Genomic DNA, 7,297 nt, shown 5'->3' with positions numbered 1-7,297 from the left:
CTCCAAGATCATCCCTTCCCCTTGCTCTGTCAGGTGAGGGCTGCTGGTGACTGCCCTCAGCTGCCAGTTCCTACTTGTTTCACTCTCCTGGGTCCCCACATCTGCCCACAACTTTGTTAACAACCCATTAAGCTCAATTCAATTTAAGTCTTAGGTCAATTAGACACACACAAAGTTTATTTAGTACTGGTGCTTAAGGCCCAAGTTTTAAAGAACAGGAAGGTTATACATAAGGTGCTTATTCTTGCTAACGGTTCAAAATGTATATTCAGTACTGTATTATTTTGTACAATAAACATGCTAAAAAATAAATTCTTTTATTATAACTCATGGTCTTCGCTCAATCACTGCTGATATGATCTCTATTCCTGTGCAAGTAAAATCAGAATAATAGTTGTAATCATAAGTAATAATAGTTGTAATCATGATATACATATAATTTTGTATCCTGATTTTTCCACTCAAAAGTATATAATGAGTATGTTTCCATGTTACTACATAATTTTCATAATCATTACTTGCAAATTCTACATTGTATCTAATCATATGAATGTAGCATAAATCACAAACCACTGCTGTTCCATTTTCTCCTAGGCAATTTCCCCATAATCAATATGAAAATTGTTACTGTGTGCATGACACCATCAAATAAATCTTATAAACATGAGGTCTTTCCATACAAGACTAAGCCACATTGAGACATAAAGTGTACTTGCTGGAGACCTGGCTGGCAATTTAGTCAGTGGTCTAGCTTCATGTACTGAGAATCCCAGCAGCCTCACAGGGAAGCTCAAGCTTAAAGGAGAAGTGGAGATACATAAAGACGGGTACAAGGCCTGCACCCAGAGATGAAGAGGTCCCTAGGACGACAAGTACTTTGTTTCACCAAATAGCCACGAGATGCTGGGAACACACAACACACTATCTTGACATCAATGGGCGGTTGGAAATTTTCTGCTACCGGGAGAACAGGGAACATGGCCACTGCTCCAGGAACGCAAGGAAGAAAAGCATTAACTGCAGCCATCCCAAGACTGAGTCTTGGGGGCTCCCAGGCGAGGTCTGGGTCTGTGGGTGCCAGCTGCTGATGGCACCTATGGCAGCAGCTTTTCTGCAGGGGCTGAGCCAGAGATGTAGGTACATAGGACATGCATGTTTTCAAATGGCTGCTCAAAAACAATCAGCTAGCAATTCCAAGAAATAATGTGGAAAATGCTTGTGAGGCTGTCAGACACTTAGGATAATTTTTTTTTTAAATACTGATTGTTTCTATTAAGGACTTTTAATGTTTCCTTTGGGGTAGGGCACACTAAGAAAGATGAATTGCACTTTATCGTTCCTATGTTAAGTGGAAGGTATGAAAACATTCACAGTAGTTAAATACTTTCACATAAAAGATGAAAAAAGGGGGAAATGTGTGCTTTAGTGGGAAGGTAAATATGGGGACTTTATGCAAAGTGGTCTCAAAGAAAAATCTGCTATTAGACTGACAATAGGCATATCACAACCCTTTGAAAAAGACAACTTTCAAGAGCTGGTTTTGGTTAGATGAGTAAGTTTAGCAACAGTTCTAAGGTCTCATGACTTCAGTAAAAAACACATTTTATAGAAAAAACCTCTGGTAGTAAGTTTTCTAAGACCAATGTTGTGGAACTTCTTGTGTTCCTAAATACCTAAGAGAAGGATGTTAAGATTCAACTTTCAGATTGAAAGTGAACTCTTTTTTGTCCAATGGCTAGCATTAAGTCAGTATTGGCAACTACTTTGTATCTACTAAATGGTAAAATAAAATAAAACTAAGCATGATACATAAACTAGGTTCAAGGATAGAGGGTTTCTTTCCCTTCCAAGTTTAATATATTATAATGTATTAGAGTCCATGAGTTAGGACTCTTGGGTTCATGGATGATTCAAGCATAGAATTGCACTTTTAATTGTTGGCTTAGCCACATATTGAGTCTTTTGCAGACCAGGCACTATTTTAAAAGTTTCCATCATGGAAACAAAAAAGCCCAAAGCCCCCTGCCTTTGTGAAACCAGTAAAACACTGTTGATGAAAGAAAAGAAAAAAAAAATCCCATGATAACAAGGAAGTAGTATGCTCCAAATGATCAAGAAAGCATTTTGAAAAAAATTATTTTAATTCTTTATGTAAAATCATGGTAGTTTATGGAAATATACAGTATTTATGATTACTAAGGAGGCCTCAGCAAGAAACTGAGACCCTTTAGTAAATCAAGAACTTGGAATCTGTAATTATTTTTTTCCAAATTTTTAAATAAAATAGCTAAATAACCAAGATCTCTGCTTATCAATATTATGGGTAAATCTTAAGTTTTGTTCAGGTTTCCTCCCTCCAAAAGTCAATGACAGTCACTGCAGGGGTAATTACCATGATGCTTTTATTTGCTAAATAATATTACATAATAGTGGAACTCCACCCGCACATGGCACAAACATAAAGGAAAACTTTTGTTATGAAATAACACGTTTTCAATTTTAAAGTTGCATTTTCCCCATTTGCAATTTCTTCATTTTTTTCATTATTCTGTGCGTCTTCCTCCTTTATTCTTGTATTTTTAGGTTTTCTTAAATCTGCATATCTACCTCTGAATTAAAATCTTGAAACATACCAATGATCTTTTTCTCTAGATATTTTGCAATTATTTTACATTTCCTCCTTGGTTCCACAGAGACTTACATAGCTAGATATTTCTTTTTCATTATTTCTAAGTAGTTGGAGTGCTTGTGATTAATGTGGGATGCAGTCAAAAGACATGGTGACTTAATATTCTTTGTGGAATTTATTGTTCCTTTTCTTTCAGTCTTGGTATGTGATCAATATTTTAACCACTTTTATATACTTTAAAAAGTGATGTTCTCTCCTAATAGAGAAACAAAATTTTGAATATATTTCTATTGAACCAACCTATTGCTTACTCTACTCTTGTCTACTTCACCTATCAAATTGAAAGTGTGAGACAAGGTCATGTCCAACTCTTCTCTCCATATCTTCTGCATTTACAAGTTTTTGCTTACATTTTAATACTGTACATTATATATAGTATTTAGGAATTGTGATAATTTATTTTGATGTATTCATTTTGTCAAATATGAAATACTTGCTTCACACAAAAAGCACATTTAAGAGATTATTTGGCTACATCTTATTTAATATGTATACATTTTTACTTGCAGTCCTGTCCAGTAAGGATATCCTCATTCTTGTTCCTATTTTATTTTTTATTTTCCTTTCAAATACTGTTAATCACAACACTCAAAAAGGTAAAGGTATTAATTAGGAATCCTAAATCTTTGCCCATACATGAATATTTCCTATTTCTTTCCAAACTAGATGATTTAAGGGTGCATATCAGAGTATCCAAACCTCACATCTCTCTAGAAATTCCAACTTGATGGTGTTTTGAGATCATGTTTCTCAGCCCTCAGTCAAATATTTCTGCTAAAGGTAGCAAGCATTGTATGCGCGAGTCAACACTTATTAGCTACAATATTGGTGTAATAGAAACAGGTAAAAGTTTGAGAACCAGCCTTCTAGAATGGAGTATCAGACAAGACTGAGTCTAAACAAATTCTGTCCTATAACCTGACATTCTATTCTGAGGTACGTGACCAGAGCCATGCTGCGTCAGAGCCATGCCTGTCCTTGGCTGGTGCTAGACGTGGCTGGGATTGGCAGTCCTTCCAGAGCAGCCTGTGGTGGGGAGGGGGAGTTGTCTAAACAGAGGGCAATGTCATTACTAGAAGGTGGGGGCAAGGGTACCAGGCAGCCAGAAACCACTGTGTCCTTACAGGCAAGCTGATGGGAAAGGGAGTTAAGTAAATTCAGTGTGGCTCTTGTAATGGCTGTCTTCTCAAGATCCTCACCAAGAGTTTGAGATTATGTGCATTAAACTCAAGGGATGACACTGAAGTAATTTTCTGGATCCTGAAACTTATTTCTTTTTCTAATGTACACTGGTCTGTAGCTTAGACATCTATTAGTTGTATGAAACATGGGTGATATTCCTAAAGGTAAAGACTGAGAGTAGTGGGGGATTTTAAATTCAATGCATGTTGTATATCTTCTCATCACTATTACTTCACAACATGGAACATTTTATGTAATAAATATATTTAAGACAATGACTAGATGAATAAAGACACCTTGTGCCATACATCCATAAGACTGAGCTGAGTTTTTTAACTGTGACTTGTTTAGTTGTAAAGAAAGGGAGCACTTACTGGCAGGAACCACAGGCTCACCCAAAGAGGAAATGCTTTCAAACTTAGGATGTGTGTTGGTTATCACCACAGCTGACCTCAGATTCACAATGGCAAAAACACAGTCAAGAAAATAAAATTAATATACCTAAGGGAAAATATATTCAATGCCCAATGAATAGAAATAAGACATTAAGAAGATACCACTAGCCAATATGACTTAAAACAAGTAACACCAACTAAATTCATAAATATTATCAATAAAACAAGAGAGTTCCAAGCCTTCCTTGTGGTGGAGGGGGTTAAGTCTCAGTGCTATTACACTATCACCACTGGCTGTGGCCTGACTTCAATCCCCAGCCAAGGAGCTCACTCGTAAGGCACAACAGATCACTCCTGTCTCACCTGCTACTCCCTTGAATAGATCTGTCTGTTCTGTTCTCCACTCTGTCTCTGGTGAATTCTCTTAACCCCTGCACCACTGGTCTATATCCCAGTTCTTCCATACATAGATAAATATTTTTTAAAGACTAATTTCAACTAATTGCATATGTCCAAACAGAACCATTGTTTGAGCGCTGATTTCCTGCTCTGCTGGACTGACCGGTACATGTACAACTCCCTGCAAGAAGCCTAGAGCCTTCAATGGAGAGCAAAGACCATGCCAAGGTCTATACCGACTTTTGGTATCTTAAATTCAAAATGTTCTGTGCCATAGGCCTCCTGGATTCCTTAAATCTTTTCTGACTTTGTTAACAAGCCATATCTTCCCTCATCTTATACTATACAGGTACTTAACCATATTGAACCAAAAAAATAAATAAAAAATAATTGCCCCTAACAAATGATTTAGTGCTTTACTTCAGTCTAGAACTAGCTAGAATCTATGATAAAGTACCTTTATTTCCTTCCATGTTTTTGTCATCTATAAATGCTATTGTCTGTATGCTTCCTTTGTATTTTACCTGAAAAATAATAAAGGCATTTTATTAACTTTAATTTGCAACTTTTTGAATTGTAGTTTTAAAGTGAATTAGTAATCATGCATTTGTAAATGTAATCATACATCTATAATCATAAGAAAATGTCCATTTTGGCAGTGTTTATAGAGGAAAGGAAATACTACATGACTCTGATTTGTTTACTAGTTTCTAGTGGGGGTGGGCCGCGAAGGGAGGGGGGATCATTCTGCTCTTTGACCTGGTGAGAAGGAGAAACTCCCCCCAGAATCTATGACAAGGCTCAGGTCCAATAGTGCCATCTCAGAGCGAAGGCCCCAGCTGAGGGTCAGCTCTGGGAAAGGGAAGAAGAGGCAGAGGAAGAAATGACTAGAAGCCCTGGCAAAGTCCCCAGCAGGAAGCTTCTTCCTACTGGAGTCTTTTGTCATTGCTGGATACTGTTTTTCTTTCTAGTCACACAGAAATACAAAGAACTCATGGGGGAAAAAAATTTGATTTGCAACATCATGGCCAAAACAACTGTGGGAAAAAGACAGACTCAGGCTTTTCATTCCCAAAATGAGCAAGAGAGGCAGCGAGGAAGATCCTGCCCCTCAGCCCCAGAGAAAGAGTGACTACGTGAACAGGACATCTGGTTGAGACAAGAGGCAAGAACAGGGGAAAATATTCCAGAGGTTTTACCTACATACAACCATGTCAACTATAAAAAAATTAAACAAAATACAATAAAGTTAAGAAAGCAGCATCTAATATTTTTCTTTATATCAGGTTTAATTAACTGTTACCAAAAAATACTACTACTAAAAAAAGAGGCACCCAGCATGAAGACAATCTAATTTTACTTTATTGACTACTGTCCCATATCTAGTATTTACAGATATCATTAAATGGAATTTATAAGACTATGAAGTGCAACATTTTTAAAAGTTAATCTGAAACAATAGAAATCATTATTTCACGTGTAAATGCAATAACTAATTCATAATTTTCCAGCCAATATCCAAGATGGTTCACTTCATAAAAACACTTTTCAAGAAGGGGTAAGTCTGAGGAAATGTAAAAAATTCAGAAAAATATTTCCATGTTTAGTCATAATCTTCTGTTTTCTCTGTAAAAGAAATCAATAACAATTATAGACAGTCCCAACTGCACAACTTCAGTGTCATATTTAAGTGTTAGCATATAAGAAATATTTTAAATTTCCACAAGAGGTTTAAATACTTTTTATGGTTAGTAAGAAGAACATCCAAATCTAAAACCAGCCATAAATATTACTTTTAAAAGAGCAAAAAGGTGGCCATGACTGCATTGTGGATGACCCATGGATGGACACAAGGTGTATGATAAAAAAGATAAACAATAATCAGTCCTAAGTGTGATTTATCATAGAAACACATTACTTGCACAGACATTTAAGAGGAATTCAGAAATGTGCTGTCTACTTTTGTATGTCTAAGATCTCTCTCTCTCTGATTTTAACTGGCCTAGCATTACCACCCACACACAGAATTCAAAAATTAAAGTACTTTTAACTTTAAAAAGTTTGGACTGTGGCCCTCCCTGGTCGCGCAGTGGGTTAAAGCACAGCACTAAGAAGCTAAAGCCACTTCAGCATGAGTTCGATCCCTGCCGCAGAGGTGACCCACATAACACGGCAGACCTCTCCCGCTGTTCCTGTCAGCAGTGTACTCATCAGTTGTCCTGTTCTGCTCCCCACTCTGTCTCTTGTGAAGCCTCTCACTGTCCCTGCCTGTACCCCAGTTCTGTATGCATAAATAAATAAATCTTTAAAAAAAAAAGTCTGGATTGTGATAAGGTCTAGACTTCCATTTTTTCTAAAAGACATGGCTCTCAAGTTTTATTATAATTTTTACGTTACACACAACCTAGTATACAATGCAAAACATTTAATCCCCTTCTACGCTTTTTGAACCATTTCAAAAATGGCAAAGACAAAATAAATCCATGAAAGTTACTTCTGTGTTAACATCCTGAAAAGTAACTTATAGTTTCCAGTGGTATTCATTTCTGCTTGGATAGCAGTGCTGAAGGGGCAGAGGACCATGGCTTAAAAAATTTTAAGCCACAATTGTAAAGCATATATTTGCCCCCCC

The sequence above is a fragment of the Condylura cristata genome, unplaced genomic scaffold (assembly GCF_000260355.1).
Source record: "Condylura cristata isolate star-nosed mole 26May11 unplaced genomic scaffold, ConCri1.0 scaffold00001, whole genome shotgun sequence".
Lineage (NCBI taxonomy): Eukaryota > Metazoa > Chordata > Mammalia > Eulipotyphla > Talpidae > Condylura > Condylura cristata.
Note: the sequence above shows the minus strand (reverse complement) of the source record.